Below are 17,538 nucleotides of genomic sequence, written 5' to 3'. Positions count from 1 at the left end.
ATGACTATCATATTACATTTATTTTCTTTAATCACATTTTTATGTACAAACTGAATGATATTTCTTGTGTTTATGCCACATGTTTTTTGTTTTTGTTTTAAATTATGTTTTAAATCTCATGTCCAAGAATAGTGGTTTGAAAGTAAAATTACCATCGCTCTTGTTTTTGAGCACATGTGAGGTCAGTAACACCACATTTCAAACCACATTAATTATCCAGTTGAATGAGTAATGCTATAAGAATATTCTGCTTGTCCTCTCCCCAGCATGGTCTGGTAGGAAGGACCACTAGTCTGTGGGAAACCACCAACCACAAAATAGACAGCATGAAGGAGTGGCAGAAACCACTGTAGCTGTCATGGAAAATGTACTAAATGGACTACTGTTGTTGTTCTGCGTGTATGCATTGCATAGTGGGAGACTGTTTTAATTTTTCCTGTGATTTCATTTAAAAACTTAAGAAAGTAAACAGATACTATGGTAGGGAGTCAGCTAGAATCCTTTATGTAGCATGTGGTAGGAGGAAAAATCTGCTTTAAGCTTGAGTCAGGTAACTGAAAATTCCAGAGGTATTCTCACTGCAGATATAACTGGATATAGAGCTAAAAAATGATTCTTTTTTTTTTTTTTAATGATGTCTCCTTCCAAGGCTTTAATCTCTACGTTCTCCTCTTTTAGCTCTATTCACAGGTAACCTCTACACTATTTTCTTTCAAAACTTGCAGCCATTGCTCTGCCAGGACTTGGCTTAATTCAGATACCCATTATAGAATCAACATTGTGGTCAGGGAAATACTTGACTGAGCCTGGGCTATGGGACCAGAGTAGGGGAGGACAGAGTCTCCAAGTAATTGAATGTAGGAAGAAATGGAAATTGATGTTGTGGAGGCAAACCACAAATGTATACTCCTGGAGTGTAGGTTTTTCTACTACTGGGCTCTCTTTCTTTTGTATTTTGGGTGCTCCTGAAACAGACATAGCTATAAGATTAAATTTAGAGAATCTGTCTTGTCATAAGCTCACAAAGGAGAATATAGTCACTCTTTGTTGTTTTTCATGGTTTTCCAACTATGGAAACCATTACACAATTTATGCAAGAAAAACATCAGGAGTAGGTCCTCAGGGTTACATCAGTTTCTTACAAAATGGAGAATGACATTCTAAAAATCAGATTACTTTTAGTGTAGAACTATTGAGGTACTGATGTTATCTGCAGGGTGGTCTGGAATGGCCAAATATTTCAGTAAACCTCTGCTTGTTGCTATTGATTAAGATATTTCAGTTTCATGTAATTTTCAAGATGGGAGCTGCAAGGCTTTTAATTGATGAAGGTAAAGAATGTCTCCTATGAGCAAGAGAAGTCAACTGGACATTCAATAGCATGATAGAAAATTTTGGGGTTTTCTCCTGTAATTATTTGTATTCTTATTGAGAGTTAGGAGGAAAAAGGACAAATAGTTATAGGAGAGTTCTTTGAAAATGAATACTTTGAAAAAGAGGTTGCGATTTTAGCAGTTTCGTGAGCCACAGGGAGGCCTGGGAAGTGAAATATGTGTTTATGCATTTGCTGGCAGTTGAGTGTATGATGGAGAGAGGAATATGGAAAGACAAAAACACTTAATTCCTCTCACATTAGTATCTGATTAGAAAATAATTATTTCAGATAATTAAAAATAATTGTTTTGACTACTAGTTGCACCAAAGCTGTAACAAAATTTAAAATCATACTTTGGATTTTTCCTACCCCACAGAAAATGTGTTACATCTTTTCAAGAGAAACTTGTTGGTTCCTTGTGGAAAAAGGAATAGATTTTGTGATGCATCAATGAGACATAAAAATACAAGTGTTACCTTAGCAGTTATTTTTATTTATTTTTAATAAGATCATGGGTAATAAAGTACACAATGCTCTAATCCATATTTTTACTCTTTTCTAGCATAGTGTATTATAATAACTTCTTTGGATTGTCCATTTTTGTAACATACTTATATCAGTTAATTACTAAATCTGAAGACTTCATCATGAAATAGATTATTGTGGTTTTCCTCAAATTGTTATGCTAGAAAGGAGAGGAGATGTGTTTGAGGAACAATCAATCAGTTGGCCACATCAAGAAGTTAACGATATAAAAGGTTAACACGAATAAAATATAAATTATATTATCAATAAATGAATATATTTAAAAGCTATATTTGTATTTCATGATGGGTTATATTGTACAATTGGGTTGCCAGAAGAAGAGATGAATGTATTTGTAAAATCACTAAATCTTTACGGAAATTGATGTATCTGAGGAGGTTTGTAGAAGGTGGAGTACAGAAAAGGTAGGTAGATATAGATGGGAAAATGATGCTGCGCTCTGGAGAATAGTCTGGGAATATCCTTGGAGTTAGGGGGACCAGTAATATTTATGTGAATGAAGGGTCAGAGAGCAGGCAGGTATGAAGAAGATTAAATAAGCAGCAGTCAATTAGCTTTCATTCCAACTGGTCACTTGAAGTCAGAGTAATCATTTTGAAGCACATGAGGATGACCTAGAATTGCTCAATCGTTGGCGAAATTACAAGTGTTTACTCTGTATGCATGAGTAATTGCACATACAAAATACATCCACGCCAAAATTATACACAGAGTGAGTTTTACTAGGGAACTTTATGGCCTTTATCTTTTATGCAATTATAGCTCTCTGAACTATGTATACAAAACAATTATAGAATTGTGGTTAACTACTTCTTTTAATCCCTCATATGTCCTGAAACAGTGATTTAGGGGAAAGAATAAAGAAAACAATTATGATTTCACCTACACAAGGTAGATAGTTCAATTTGTTGTTTCTCTGCAAGGTAATTTATCTACCATTTGCAATGGACTGATTGTTTATGTTTCCTCCAGATCCATAAATTGAAATCCTAACCCCCAAGTGATAGCATTAAGAGGTAGGGCCTTTGGGAAGTGATGAGGTCATGAGGACGGAGCCCTCATAAACAGAATTAGTGCCCCTATAAAAGACATTCCAGAGAGATCTCTTGCCCCCTCCAACATGTAAGGTTACATGAGAAGATAGCTGCCTACAGGTATTGGGCCCTCAGACACTAATCTGCTGGTACCCTGATCTTGGACTTCTCAGCCCCTAGAACTATGAAAAATAAATTTACATTATCTATAAGCCACCCAGTCTATGGTATTTTTTTATAGCAGCCAGAATAGACTAAGACACAATGTACATGTGAAAAACCCTAGTTTGTTATAATAAACTGAATTCCTGCAAAGTGAAATTTCAATTGTATAGTTCTTTTTTCCTTATTTATTTTTAAATTATAATTCCTGAAATAAAATTTTTGTTCTTTTGTAATGTGACTATTGGAGTTGTATTTGTGAGTTATATTTATTTGTCCATGTGAATGGCTTCTGTTCAGAGAAATATTTTAGAGGCATTAAGGCTTAAGAACTTAATCTGTGGAACCTGATGGAATTGTGCCTGAACTTTAGTGAAGTCACTTAGCAGGTGCTATGGTCTGAATATTTGTATTTATATGAATTTATATGATGAAACCTAATTTATTTATTTATTTATTTATTTTAGGGTAATTTTTTTCTTTCTTTTTCTTTTTTTTTAAATTTATTTTTTATTGTTATTATACTTTAAGTTCTAGGGTACCTGTGCATAATGTGCAGATTTGTTACATATGTATACTTGTGCCATGTTGCTGTGCTGCACCCATTAACTCATCAGCACCCATCAAGTCGTCATTTACATCAGGTATAACTCCCAATGCAATCCCTCCCCCCTACCCCCTCCCCATGATAGGCCCCGGTGTGTGATGTTCCCCTTCCCGGGTCCAAGTGATCTCATTGTTCAGTTCCCACCTATGAGTGAGAACATGCGGTGTTTGGTTTTCTGTTCTTGTGATAGTTTGCTAAGAATGATGGTTTCCAGCTGCATCCATGTCCCTACAAAGGACATGAACTCATCCTCTTTTATGGCTGCATAGTATTCCATGGTGTATATGTGCCACATTTTCTTAATCCAGTCTGTCACTGATGGACATTTGGGTTGATTCCAAGTCTTTGCTATTGTGAATAGTGCCGCAATAAACATACGTGTGCATGTGTCTTTATAGCAGCATGATTTATAATCCTTTGGGTATATACCCAGTAATGGGATGGCTGGGTCATATGGTACATCTAGTTCTAGATCCTTGAGGAATCGCCATACTGTTTTCCATAATGGCTGAACTAGTTTACAATCCCACCAACAGTGTAAAAGTGTTCCTATTGATGAAACCTAATTTATATGATGAAATTTATAATGATGAAACCTAATCACCAATGTGGTGATATTGGAAGGTGGGGTCTTTGTGGGATGATTAGATCATGAGGGTGAGCCCTTATAAAATAGGCTCAAGAGAGGTGCCTTGTTCCTTATACCTTGTGAGGATACAGTGAGAAGAATCAGAAAGCAGACATCAACTCTGCCAGTGCCTTGATCTTGAACTTTCTAGCCTCCAGAACTATGAGAAGTAAATATTGTTTATTAGCTACCCAGTTTGTGGTATTTTGTTGTAGCAGACTGAATGATCTAAAACACTGGTTTTGAAACCTTGGGCACATTGCTTAACCATAGTTAAGTCATAGTTTGCTTACTCATAAAATGGGCATAATGATACTTACCCCAAAGGGTTACTGTAAAGATTAAATGAAAAGTGATACGTGAGTAAATCCCTTAGCAAAGTTTCTGGCATATGGCAAATCATCAAGACAGGATAGGAAAAATTAGAATTATAAATTTTTTGTGAATTATATGGGAAATGAATATAAATTTTACACAATATAAATGGTTTGCATATAATACAAATTTAAGCTACTATTGTTTTATAAAGTCTATAATGATAGAGGTTTACACATCCCAAGGCTACCAGATACTATATAGTCCTTTGGTCCTCCTTCCTTCCTTCCTTTTTTTTTTTTTTAAGAGACAGGGTCTCGCTCTGTTGCCCAGGCTGGATTGCAGGGGTGAGATCATAGTTCACTGTAACCTTAAATTCCTGGGCCCAAGAGATCCTCCTGCTTCAACCTCCTGAAGAGCTAGGACTACAGGCACCCCTCACCACAACTTGCTAATTTTTTTTTTCTTTTTTTGTAGAGATGGGGTCTGCCTATGTTACCCAGGTTGGTCTTGAATTCCTGCCCTCAAGTGATCCTCCTACTTCTGCCTCCCCAAAGAGTCGGTAGTATAGGTGTGAGCCAACACACCCAGAGTCTGTCTGTCTTTCTTTCTTTCTCTTTCTTTCTTTCTTTCTTTCTTTCTTTCTTTCTTTCTTTCTTTCTTTCTTTCTTTCTTTCTTTCTTTCTTTCTTTCTTTCTTCTCTCTCTCTTCTTTCTTTCTTTCTTTTTCTTTCTTTCTTTTCCTTTCTTTCTTCCTTTCTTTTTTTCTCTCTGTCTCTCCCTCCCTCCTTCCCTTCCTCCCTCCCTCCTTCCCTTCCTCCCTCCCTCCTTCCCTTCCTCCCTCCCCCCTCCCTCCCTCTCTTTCTTTCTTTCTTTCTTTCTTTCTTTCTTTCTTTCTTTCTTTCTTTCTTTCTTTCTTTCTTTCTTTCATTCTTTCTTTCTTTCTTTCTTTCTTTCTTTCTTTCTTTCTTTCTTTCTTTCTTTTTGTTCTCTCTCTCTTTTTCTCTTCTTTACTCCTTTCCATTCCTTTCTTTTCCTTTTCTTTCCCTCCTGGAAATTCTTGATTTAAAGAGTCTTGGGGGGAAGTCAAATACATAAAACAGAGGAAAACAGAGATGCTATGGCGATTGGTAGGAAGGCATGGTGCCCAAACTTCCATCCACTCAATCACTCATCCTGCTTCCCATCCCCTAATGGCATGGGAAAGGACACCAAAGAAACCCCAAAGACTCTCTGGAAGAATTTGAAAACCATTTCCTAATTCTCTGCTTGTCAGTAGAAGAAAATGGATCCCAAAGCTCTAGTTTTCTAGTCATTAAGATGGCTGGCGAGAGAGTCAGGATGACTTCCAAGTGTAATGGTCATTGTGCTATGACAACCTGCCTGATTCATCCTCTGCTAAATATATCTAAGGAGGTAGGAGACATCTGAAGCACTGAGATATTCATTCAAAAATGACCCCTGGAAGTTGCATATCTGGACAAGAGAAAGTTCACAGACTGCAATTTAAAATCACCAAGTAGTCCTGAAAACCTTAGTGTCCATAGGACTGTTTCTGGTATTTGCATGAAGCCCAGTGGTCCTATGGTAAGCACAGAGGTAAGATGGCCTTTAAAAAAAGGTTTCGGAGAGGAGTTAAGGAAATGAGAGTCAGGACCATTGCACTTGCTCTGATTGATTTGTAGCTTAAAAGAAGGGACTCAGTTCAATCTAGATTTCTTCGTACTCCCAACATTAGTTAGAATCTACTAAGAAAATGTATCCAACACGAGAACCTAAAAACCATCAAATGTCCAATTCAGGCTACTTTTTATTTTTTATAATTTAAAAAAAGAAAAAGAACAAAGAAATGAAGAAAGACTAAATTAGTGTGTCTCCTCAGACTAGAGAGGCAAAGGTTGAGATGATGTAGCTGAAGCTCATGAAATAGCAAAGGATATGTACAGAGTGGTTGAGCATAGACTGCTCACTAAATCAAACAGGTGACAAATAGATGGACCTCTTAAACCGATAAATTTAAGACTGATAAAGGGAAAACCAGTACATTTTCTTTCCTGATTGCACTTTCACTAAAAGAGTTTGAGAAGATACCCACATTATTTGGCATAGTGATATGTTCTCATTTTTAATTTTGATAGAAAAGTCTCTGTATTATACTCACAAAATAAAAAGAATTGTGATTTGGATTTCCCAAGTAGCCTACATGATTTAATGTGCTTAGACAATTAGAATGATTTATTTGGGAATTTGGAGACACACAAGTTTCATTTGCTATTCTGTACACCATGCGTAGTCATTTGGAGAGAGATTGCACTCTATATAAAGTGTTTCTAACAGCTACTGACTTCCAAAGAAAATCTTTTAAAAATTCTTACTCAGGCCAAGGCAAGTGGATTGCCTGGGGTCAGGAGCTTGAGACCAGCCTGGACAACATGGTGAAACCCCGTCTCTACTAAAAATACAAAAATTAACCAGAAAGGTGGTGGATGCCTGAAATCCTAGCTACTAGGGAGGCCGAGGCAGGAGAATTGCTTGAACCTGGGAGGCAGAGGTTGCAGTGAGCAGAGATTGTGCCACTGCATTCCAGCCTGGGCGACAGAAGCAAACTCAATCTCAAAAAAAATTAATAAAATAAAATTCTTACTTAATTCTTCTGATTATCTCAAGAAGAAAGTCTCAGTTTGATGTTAGATGTTTTTAACACCTAACACTTGCTAATATCCCTTTTAACAATGAATAGGAGTTCAGTAGACAACTGAATCTACGATGAACCTGGGTAGGTTTGACAAGGTTCAATGGGAAAAAAGGAGGAAGTCGAACCCTGTTAGAGATCAGTATAGATATTTGCACTATGACATCTGGAATCCACAAATCCAAGGTGTTTCCTATGTTAGTTTACTCAAAGGGTCTAGTATACTTGGAAATATTTTTATCAAAAACCCCAAAACTACAGGCTTTAAGAAAGGTTAATCTAAATGCACAGAGGACAGAAAAATATTAAGAAGTCTCAGGGTGTATCCCTAGTCTTTGGTGTTTCATGTGACATAGTTCTTTATGCTCCTAGTAGAGACAGAATATTGGATGGACCATGGCTCAGACCCACTAGATTAATACTTGCGCTTTTAAGTAAAATCCTCTATTTCTTTGAAAATACCTCTTTTAAATTGCAGATGAAGCTGATCTGGGGAAAGGTGTCCCTAAAGAGAAAGTAGCGTAAGTGCCCATGTTAGTGCTATCTTACTGTGTGCACAGGATAAATCTAATGCAGATTGAACTAATCTAAAGTTCAACATCTGTTTCATTCCAAGTGGAACATTTGAAATTCAATGCAAAGAAGGACTTTCAAGCCTGGCTTTTATTCTGAACAACTAATTGCAGTAGTCAGTTTCCAATTTTTGAGTCCATAAAGCCCCTTAGCTAGCCCCAATAAAAGTCCCATAAAGTAGCATTATGTTTGATAAATGTATTATAAGTTTCGTTCTGTTTTTAAAAAGAACAACTGTACATAATTTTATAAATTTTTGAATTCAGCAATATTGAGTATCAGTAATATTGAATATCACAGTTAACAGCCTGTCCTCTGGAGCTGGACAGATGTGGCGTAGAATTTCACAGCTGTTACTGAATGATTTCGGGCAAGTTATTTAGCCTAAGTCTAAGATTCTTTTTTCTATAAAATGGGGATACAAATAATATCACATAGATAGCATTAATGAACTAATGCTTGTTGAAAGCAAGCATTAAAAATACAAAATAATTTAAGCAAGCTCTTAGCATAATACCTGGCAAAGAGCGAGGGGTCAAAACATTAACTGTAATTAATCGCCATCCTACTAGCAGCTTTATTCAGCACTGATCTTTAGATTTAATAGCTTGGTTTATAGAACACAGCAGGTTAAATGCATGTTTAAAAAGTATCTCTTGATATTTTCAAACCTGCAGATGTTTGACACAATGAAAATTAAAAAAGAATTTGTACTTTTTATCTGGAAATTTTGATATTTCAACATTCACAATGATAGCAATGTGAAGTATGCCCATCCTAGTCTTCATTTATTCATATTTTCTATGACACTCTCTTTAGCTAACTCTGCCCTGGAATGGGTTCTCTTTCCTACTTCCCTAAGGTAATAGAATGTGTAGAACTGGAGGGTGAGAGCTCAGAGCTCATCTCTGGGACAGCTCCACCAACTTTGCTTTTTTATAAGGGGGAAACTAAAGTCCAGAAGGGTTAAGTGTCGTGCACAAGTTTGACTGAGTCAAAATTTAAACTCTTTCCCATGCTCATTCCATTGCATCACACTGGTCTTCAAAACTGGAAGGGCTCAGCACTTCTATCCACTACATTTTCTAGGCCTGATTAGAAGTTATTTTCTAGTGTATTCTTAAAGTTCAAACACAAACTTTGACTTCGATGCAAACATTAGTTTCACAAGATTTTTAAATGTTTTAGATATGCTTTCCAGAAGTTTAAGAGACTGAAGCTACACATTGTAGTCCATTTATACAAAGGAAAATGGACTTGACAAACACTGTTCTGGCAAGTCAGTGCTAAATATAATCTTAGTTAAGGAGATGTTTTCATTAAGCATCCTCTTTCAAATGCCAGCTAAAGCTTTTCTTGTGTATGTGCAACAGTGGGTATTACATGTAAAATATCCATACGTAATACATGTATTTTATTTATAACACAGAGCAGTCATAATGTATATTAGATACACAGTTATTGTTTAAATAATGTATTTGTGAATTCTTGATCATTTGTCTTGTTGTCTAGAGCCTAGGATAGTGCCTGGCACATAGGCATTCAGGAGATATTTACTGACATTCTGAATGAGTACTATCTGTCTTATAGAGAACGTGCTGTTGCCAATTAATGTGCTTTGTACACTATCTATCATGGCACAAAATTCAGCCCAACACCAATTTCAGTCCTTGAAATATTGTCAGGAACTTAAAAAAAAAGTGCAACTCAGTCATTCCAGCTTCTGTGATAGATTTTTTAAAAAATATGCATTTGAAAACTGTGATTATTATAGTATAATGTTACAAGTAAATTTCTCTTTGAGAATATATATTAAAATTTCCTTGCCTATAACCATCATACAGTGGCAAAGTAAAAACTTTAGTGGCGCCACAAAAACTCTTCAAAATAATTAAAGTAGAATTTCTGAGCAAATAGAATTAACGAGAGTCATGAATCAAGTCAGTTCGAAGGTGAAATTTTGTGTGGGGCATTGATATCATTTTGGCCCATTTAAGAAAGAAAGAGGACCTTGAAGAACATTGCTGTAAATCATGAGGAAACAGGAACATATTTTGGTTTTCTAGAATTAGTTAATTTTTTGTAAAGCAATGTTTCTAAGAAGACATTTTATAAATATAGATATATTTAAAAATTTTCTTTCTCACTAAAGGATTGTGATGTTTCCAAACAGCATGCAGTTTTTCTGAAAATTTAAACCAATATTTTGTTGAAAAAAATGCTTTTTAAGATCATATGTTAAACCTTAAGGAGAAAACAGCTAAAACCCCAAATTGTGTGGAAAAAAGTCCTGTTCTGTAATTCTGTGTATGATGCTGGGATTAGGCAAACGACTGATGGCTTGATCTGTCACGGGCTAACCTGAAAACTGCTGACTTCCTGGATGTGAGCCAAAGGTTGCCCTTGGGGTTAAGATAAGCCAGTTAATCTCCTGACTGAAACAACTAGTCTAGACATTGAATTGCTCTGGCACGGTACTTGTCAGGGATGTTGTGGATTGACTACATTCTAATTTTGCCCACTGTGTAGTCCTAGAATTGCAGGGAGTTTTGGACAAGAGGATGGCACAGTTGCTATAACTTGACTAATTCAGCTGCGGAGAGAATGTTATATAAGATGGGGTGCTGGGTTTTGCGTAATTTTTTTTAGATCAGTTCCCAGTCACCAATGAAGAGAAAATAGCTGCATAATAGGTCTAGCTTGTTTTATTCATGCGTAAGGATGTAATAAGGAATCTGTAAGCTGGTATTAGACTGTGCTTCTGATCCTCTGAGAGGTTCTTCTGGCTGTGAGGATCCTTAAAAGTCGTTGAGAGAGTCATTTGGGACTGCTGTATGCTGATGACTCTGAACTGAAAGACACATCTAAAGTGAAAAAAGAGTTTCTAAACAGCCAGCACAAAAATAAAGGCAGTCATTGGACATCAAGCAGAAATTTGACACAAAACTCTATCATTACCTGACATTTTGTTATAAGAAATGCTAAAGCAGATTAAGCAGAAAAATAAGTGATGCACAGGCCTGGAATATCCTCAACCTAGCAAGAATTGAAGACTCCAACCCACAACCTGGATGCGATACACTGACTTGACCCATTTTGATTTTCATCATATCTTATTCAAGACTGAACCCTTACTTCATTCCAAGATGTTTGGTGCTTGAAAGATGAACAAAATGAAGTTCTTCTTTTAATGACTTCATATTCCAGTAAAGATAGTCATATCAAATAAGAAAAGAATATAAACCAAAAAAAAGATGGACAGCCAGCATCACATACTTACTTAGGGGAAATTGAGACCTCAGCTGAAATAAGTGAAGGATTCTGTACCCATTTAGAAATGTGTCTTCTTTAATTTTCTCAACTTACTTTATACATTCTTCTTCTACTCATCTAAACCTGTAGCTACTATTGTATTCTCTAGACACCAAATATTTTATCTCTAACCTCCACTCCTTTCTGTTTTCTTTGCAACTACTTTTCTTAGGTTTTCAAAAGCTTTTTGTTTGAACTTTCCCTGGAATTATCTAACTCTTTGCCTTCTCCTCTTCTGTATACCTCCCTTTGGTCTAAAACAAATTCATGTCACCCCACTGCTTAGCATCTTCCCCAAACTTCCCTATCACTTGCAAGACAAAGTCCTTATTTCTTAACATGACTTATAAAGAACGTTTTGTATTAAGACCTGTCTACCTTTTCAGACTCATTGCTTCCACCTGTTCCTGGACCAGTGCTAGATGCCAGCAATAGAGAAATCCCTGCAGTTCCCCAAAGGTACCACATTCTTCTTTATGTCTCTTCTCTTCTATTCCATTTACCTGGAAAGTCCTTTTCTCCATTTATCTGCCTGCTGATTTATTCCAATCATTCCTCAAAAGTCAACTGAAGTTCATTTCTTTAAAATGCCTCCTGCCCACATTTCTAGACAAAATCATGCACTTTTGTTTCTGTGAGCTCTCATCACGAGCGGTAATTTTTTTTTTCATTTGTTTCATTATTTAGGATGTGAGAACTCAAAGGGCCAGTAACATGTGTTTGAGCATGTATATTATAGATACATAAACTCATCTTGTACTCCCTATGTTTACCACAATTTCTGGTTCAAAACCAGGTGCTTAAGAATAAGAAAGAATAGAAAGAAGAGCAAAAAAGAAAGAAAAAGCAAGCAAGCAAGCAAGCAAGCAATCAAGACTTTTCTATACTAACTACATACTGTTAGTATATAACAGTTAGCATAAACTGTTCTAATCAACACCCATGATTGTTTTACTAAGGTCTTTAAGAGCTCTGTATTCAATTATTTTGTCAACATAGAAACATTAAGATTTGGTGAAATTTATTCTTCATATACTTTAGCGTCTTATGATTTTTGCATCTCTAGGAAAAATGTCACATGTTCATGATTATTAAACACAGCTGTTTGATTGGCATTAAAATGGATCTGCCTGATAAGACCTGGAACTGAGAACCCAAACAGAGCCTAAGGTAAGCTCCCAAGGGAAGTGCTGGCAGTAGATATTCAGAGGCATTTTGGACAGTTGGACAATCAGAGTGAGACTGACCCACAAGCAGGCAAAACGTGTATGCATTAGCAGATGTGTGGAAGAGGGCTAGGTTTTGACTGAGGGTTGGAGAGGACATGAGCTGGTTTTTGCCTAATAATGACTAATGAGTGATTTAGGCAGATGGAACCTCCATGAAATCTTCTGGAGGATCCTGCTGTTAGTAGTGAATACCCAGTCACAGCAACTGACACTCAGAGGCAGCTGACAAGCCTCGGCAGCCTTGGCAGGAGGGGCAAGTCAAAGTTCTAGGTGTCAGAGTGGAAGCAGAGAATCAAGCAGAAAATTGGTACAGTAGGATGGAGACCCAGAGTATTAGGACAGAGCTGTGTGGCAGAGGTTGGGTCACTGTGGAGTAAAAAAGAACTTGTCGTGATCCTGGAAAGTAGCAGCAAGATTACAGTAGGGCTGGCAGGAAGGTGACCTGATACTGAAACACTGAATGTGGCCTCTGTTGTCTCTTCAGATACAGGATTAGGAGCCATTGGGAAAGGCTTGAAGCTATAGCTTGTGAGAATGACCCTCAGTGCTAGAGAGATAATGGACAATAAGTTAAACTTCATTTTAGTCAGGCACTGGGCACCTGTAGTGTCAAAAGCTTCTTCCACTATTGAGAATCACTAGAAAATTACCAAGAAATACCCAGTGGTCTATTTATTTAGTGGATGCATTAAAAAAATTCTTCAAATAGCCCCATTCTTAGTGTGCTTTGACCTGTACACTCCCTATAATTCAGAAGAGTGAAGAAAGAAACAGTGGAGGAGAGAATGTACTTAAAAATATACAGTTAACCTTTTCCTCAAAGCCAAAGCCTAAAGGGAGAATGGCAGTGTAAAGAAAGTAGGAGGAGGGACCAGGATGACTTCTAAGGGAAAAAGAAAGGCATCTTTTATCCAAAACTAAAGCAAAATAATGGCTATGTGATGTTGCTTTTTGTCCATAACTAGGTCATAATAGACAAATGCATTTCTAATGATGAAGAACTCTGGAAGGGATAGGATCAAGGAGGGGAAAAGCAAGCCTCCCTCAATGTGTACCATATTCATTTGGGACAAAGATGATGTAGGTGTGCTGCCTGTCAACTAGAATGTGCATGGGAAGGGGAAGAGATGAACAAGAACAGAGAATTACTCCTTGGGCCATGTTGGTCATTAGTAGAATAGGTCATTCATTTTGTCTTCTAGGATAGAATCTTTCTTTTTGATACCCAAGATGGCTTTGTGATGTGTCATCTTGGCTATGTTAAATCACTTTCCCCAGAATTCCCGTTCAAGTGTGTTTCTGGTTAGGGTGGACCTTGAAGGAGATTCTCTCACAAGAGTTGAAAGACAGAAGAGAGGCAGCTGTCATTTAATAGTGTACACACACCATCCTCCAGATATTCCATCAAATGCTAGTGTAGGTGCTGCTGGGAAGGGGTTTTCCAAATGTAATTAAAATGACTGCTCAGCCAGAAATTCTCTGTAATAAGTAAATACACTCACACACATACATACACGTGCATACATACACATGGATGTGTGTACATATGTATATATGTATATATGCTTTTTATATTTTTATATATGTATTTTTAAAATACATATATAAAGGCATCTTTTGTCCAAAACTAAAGCAAAATCATGATGATGTGATGTTGCTTTTTGTCCATAACTAGCTCATAATAGATGAATGCATTTCTAATGATGAAGAGCTCAGGATGGGATGGAATCGGGGGGCAGGGGAAAGAAGGTATTTATATGTATTTTAAAATACATATATAAAAATATAAAATACACATAAAAATATGCATACTGGTTCTGCTTCTCTGGTTGAATCCTGACTGATGCAATACCTCATTTTTAGCATATTTTTGTACATCATGTTAGAGTTTGCTAAGGACTTCTGCATGTTTTGTATTACGTCCTAGATGACACAACTGGGGCCCAGAAACAGTAAGTGACCTAACCAATGCCATGTAGCCAGTCAGTGATCTAATAAGACTTGAATTAAAGCTCAAGTTCCCCAACCTAACAACATTGCTTATAACATTAATGTTAAAGTTTCTAGTGTTATGTATAACAAAGTTTAATAACAATAAACATACAAGTTAAAAGTATAATAAAACTTTTTTGGGCATATAGGAAAAGTACAATAAAACTTTTTGGGGGTATGGAAAAAAACGTATTACAATTTGGATTGAAATAACAACTTCTCTTTATATTCCCGAAAATTATATAGAACTCCATTTTGGGGAGAGGATTGAAGTTTGTGATTAATTCCAATATTTATATAGAAATTTCTTTTAAAAACCCAGAGAATTTAGCAATGGGTTTACCATTTTATATTATGATGCCTCCTGGGCTGGGTGTAGAGTGGCTCGGGAAGGCTGGGTGAGGACAGATCTTAAAGATGTAACAGATGTAAGACCCAGTAATAAAATAATACACCTGTACAATAAGCATTCTATATTCTCTCATGTATTACTCAGATATAACAGTTCTAATTTAATCAACAGAAAACATCATATCCCATCCTTGCTGCTCTCTAGAAGTATTTAGTATCTTGATCACTGAAAGTCAGCATTGAAAAGGCTTTAATCTCTATTATCTATCTATCTATCTATCTATCTATCTATCTATCTATCTATCTATCTATCTATCATCTATCTCCTGTTTATCATCTATCTATCTATCTATCTATCTATCTATCTATCTATCTATCTATCCATCCATCTATCTATCTAATTTTTTCCTCTTGGGAACAACAGTATAGGTATAAAATCCTAGGATAAGGGAAAAATTTTGGAAATAGTGATAATTTTTAATTTTTAACTTTTAAAAATATTTTTATGGCTATATCATAGTTGTACATATTTTGGAAGTACATGTGGTATTTTGATACATGTGTACAATGTGTGATGATCAAATCAGGGTAACTAGGATATCCATCACCTCCAACAACAGTAATTATTAAATTATAGGGTAAAGGGCTAAAAACAATGCACTTAACCTCAAGCATCAACATCTAACTATTCTTTTTTTTTTTCTCTCTCTCTCTTTTGGTCTTCACATAAACTGAGAAAGCCACAGCCCATGTAGAATGGAAATATACTATTTTAAACCTTTTTTCTTCTGGATACAAAACCCACTTCTTCGCTAGGAAATTGCATTCCCATCCCCATCAGTCTTAGTTAAAACCACTGATTCAGGGTAATTTCCCAAGACATAGTGGGTGTTGTGGGGGTGAGAGCCCACATAGAGGGAACAACTGACTTAAGGAGGGCCTAGGAGGGTCCTCCTTCAGGATATCCTATACACGCGTGTAGGGCAGAGGGCTGTGCCTTCCTGTGTGGTGAAGCTATGGAAGAGGAGTTGATGGGGATTTACAGCCATGTCTTCCAGAGTATGGGAAAAGACCGTCTGCAGTAGGACTATCTACAACTTAAAGCTAAGTTGTAGAGAGATGCAAGGAAATGAGTCAGCAGAGATGGAAGCCTGGTACTTCCAATAGGTGGCTCCAGCTATCTCTGAAGCCCCAGTGCTCTGTGGGGTTGCTAACTTTTGGATTAATATAAACTTCATTTCGATAAGCAACCAAAGAGACTGGGGAATAAGGATTGGTGAAGTGCTCTGCTTCTAGAGACTTGTATTCCAAGATATGGGTGAGAGTTTTGTCTGCTGGGGGCCAGGCTAGTACCTGCGAAGTCTGGTCTGAGCTTGCATCTTTGTGGCCTGTGGAGACAACATGAAATGGGACCATCCTGGTAGTTTATCCTTACACAAAATGGATTGGCCTGGGAATGAAAACTAATTGTATTTGTAAAGGTTCAATTGTCTTTTCTTTAAAAGGAGAGGGGGTGCAAAAATTGGGGAAAACTGTGGAAGGGAAAAGCATTTTGAAAATTTTTTAAATGCCCCTTATTATTTTGTAGTTGCAGGATTTTGGTTTAATTTGAATCAGTTAACTCTCAGAGGACATCTGTAGCATTTAGAAAAGGATGGCTAATTTGCAGCAGATACGAGCTTTTGTGCAAAGGCAGAAAGATGTACTGTAACATATGATGCAGATCACTTTAGAGTAATTGAACCATGGCTTTTGCATGCTTTCGATCTTAAGCTTATCTCTATCTGAAGCCTGTAGAAAGTCTTTTTCCATTTACATAACAGGGCAAGAGATTATTACTACTAAAATTAGATCCACGAATTGCTATGCATAGTGCTTTGTAGCATAATCAAATTATGATAAAACAGCCTTTATTTCTTTATAGCTATATAATATAGTTAGGTTCTTTTGCAATTTGTTTAGAAGTAAACGGTGGCAGTACTATTTTATTATATTAAAGCATTGCTGATTTTTGGCCAAACTGACAACCTTGCTTGATTGTTTTTTAGAGATGCTTATTTGAAGAATGGGGAGGAGTCTGACAAAGGCTAATTTGTTTTCTTTTCTTGCCACTCCTCCCCCAGCCTTTTTTTTTTTTTTTTTTTTTTTAATGTGAGCCACTGCTCATAAGTTCTTCCTGCACATCCTTATCACTTACTGTGATAATACGATCCTGAGAAAGTGGTTCCTGTTCATTTGATGTGACCAGATAAAGTCAAAAGCCTTATGCCCTGGCGAACCCTTAACTGTTTTCTACCAGATTCTGAACAGGGCAAATCACAAAAACCTTGTCATCAGTTAAATTATTCCTGTAAAGATGTAAATATGGGAGGGAAGGGAAAACAAACTCAGAGAATCAAGGGAAAAAAAGGTGGCAGTGGGGGAAGAGAAGAAAATGGAAATTAAGACTGGTAATGGGGGAAAAAAACAGCAGAAAGGAGAGAACAGAAAACATATGACAAGGGTATGTCTATGAGGGAAATGAAGGCTAGACAGAGGGCAAAATATAAAACGACGGGAAGCTTAAAACATGGTGTAAGAGCAGATTCCGCCCCATTTAAAGGCTCTGAAAGTTTCTTGATGGCTCTATTGAGCAGAACCCCCTACCCCCATCCCATTCTATATTACTGTTAATGCTACTGTTAATGCTAAAGGTAGCTGTAGCTGCAGAGGTGGCATTTCTT

At 36.7% G+C, this 17,538-nt stretch overlaps 1 protein-coding gene across 2 annotated transcripts in view; it reads left to right on the top strand.

Moving 5' to 3' along the window:
- LOC102133429 (uncharacterized) overlaps window positions 1–11,703 on the top strand; it is a 188,532-nt gene extending 176,829 nt beyond the window's left edge. For both annotated transcript variants that reach the window (XM_065545828.2, XM_065545826.2), the window contains exon 4: window positions 11,630–11,703. The gene's annotated coding sequence lies outside the window, so the exon portion shown is untranslated. The remainder of the gene's footprint in view (window positions 1–11,629) is intronic.
- Window positions 11,704–17,538: the final 5,835 nt, after the last annotated feature.

This window comes from Macaca fascicularis, chromosome 6, assembly GCF_037993035.2.
Source record: "Macaca fascicularis isolate 582-1 chromosome 6, T2T-MFA8v1.1".
Taxonomy (NCBI): Eukaryota; Metazoa; Chordata; class Mammalia; order Primates; family Cercopithecidae; genus Macaca; species Macaca fascicularis.
This window is presented reverse-complemented; position numbering and strand designations above follow the sequence as displayed.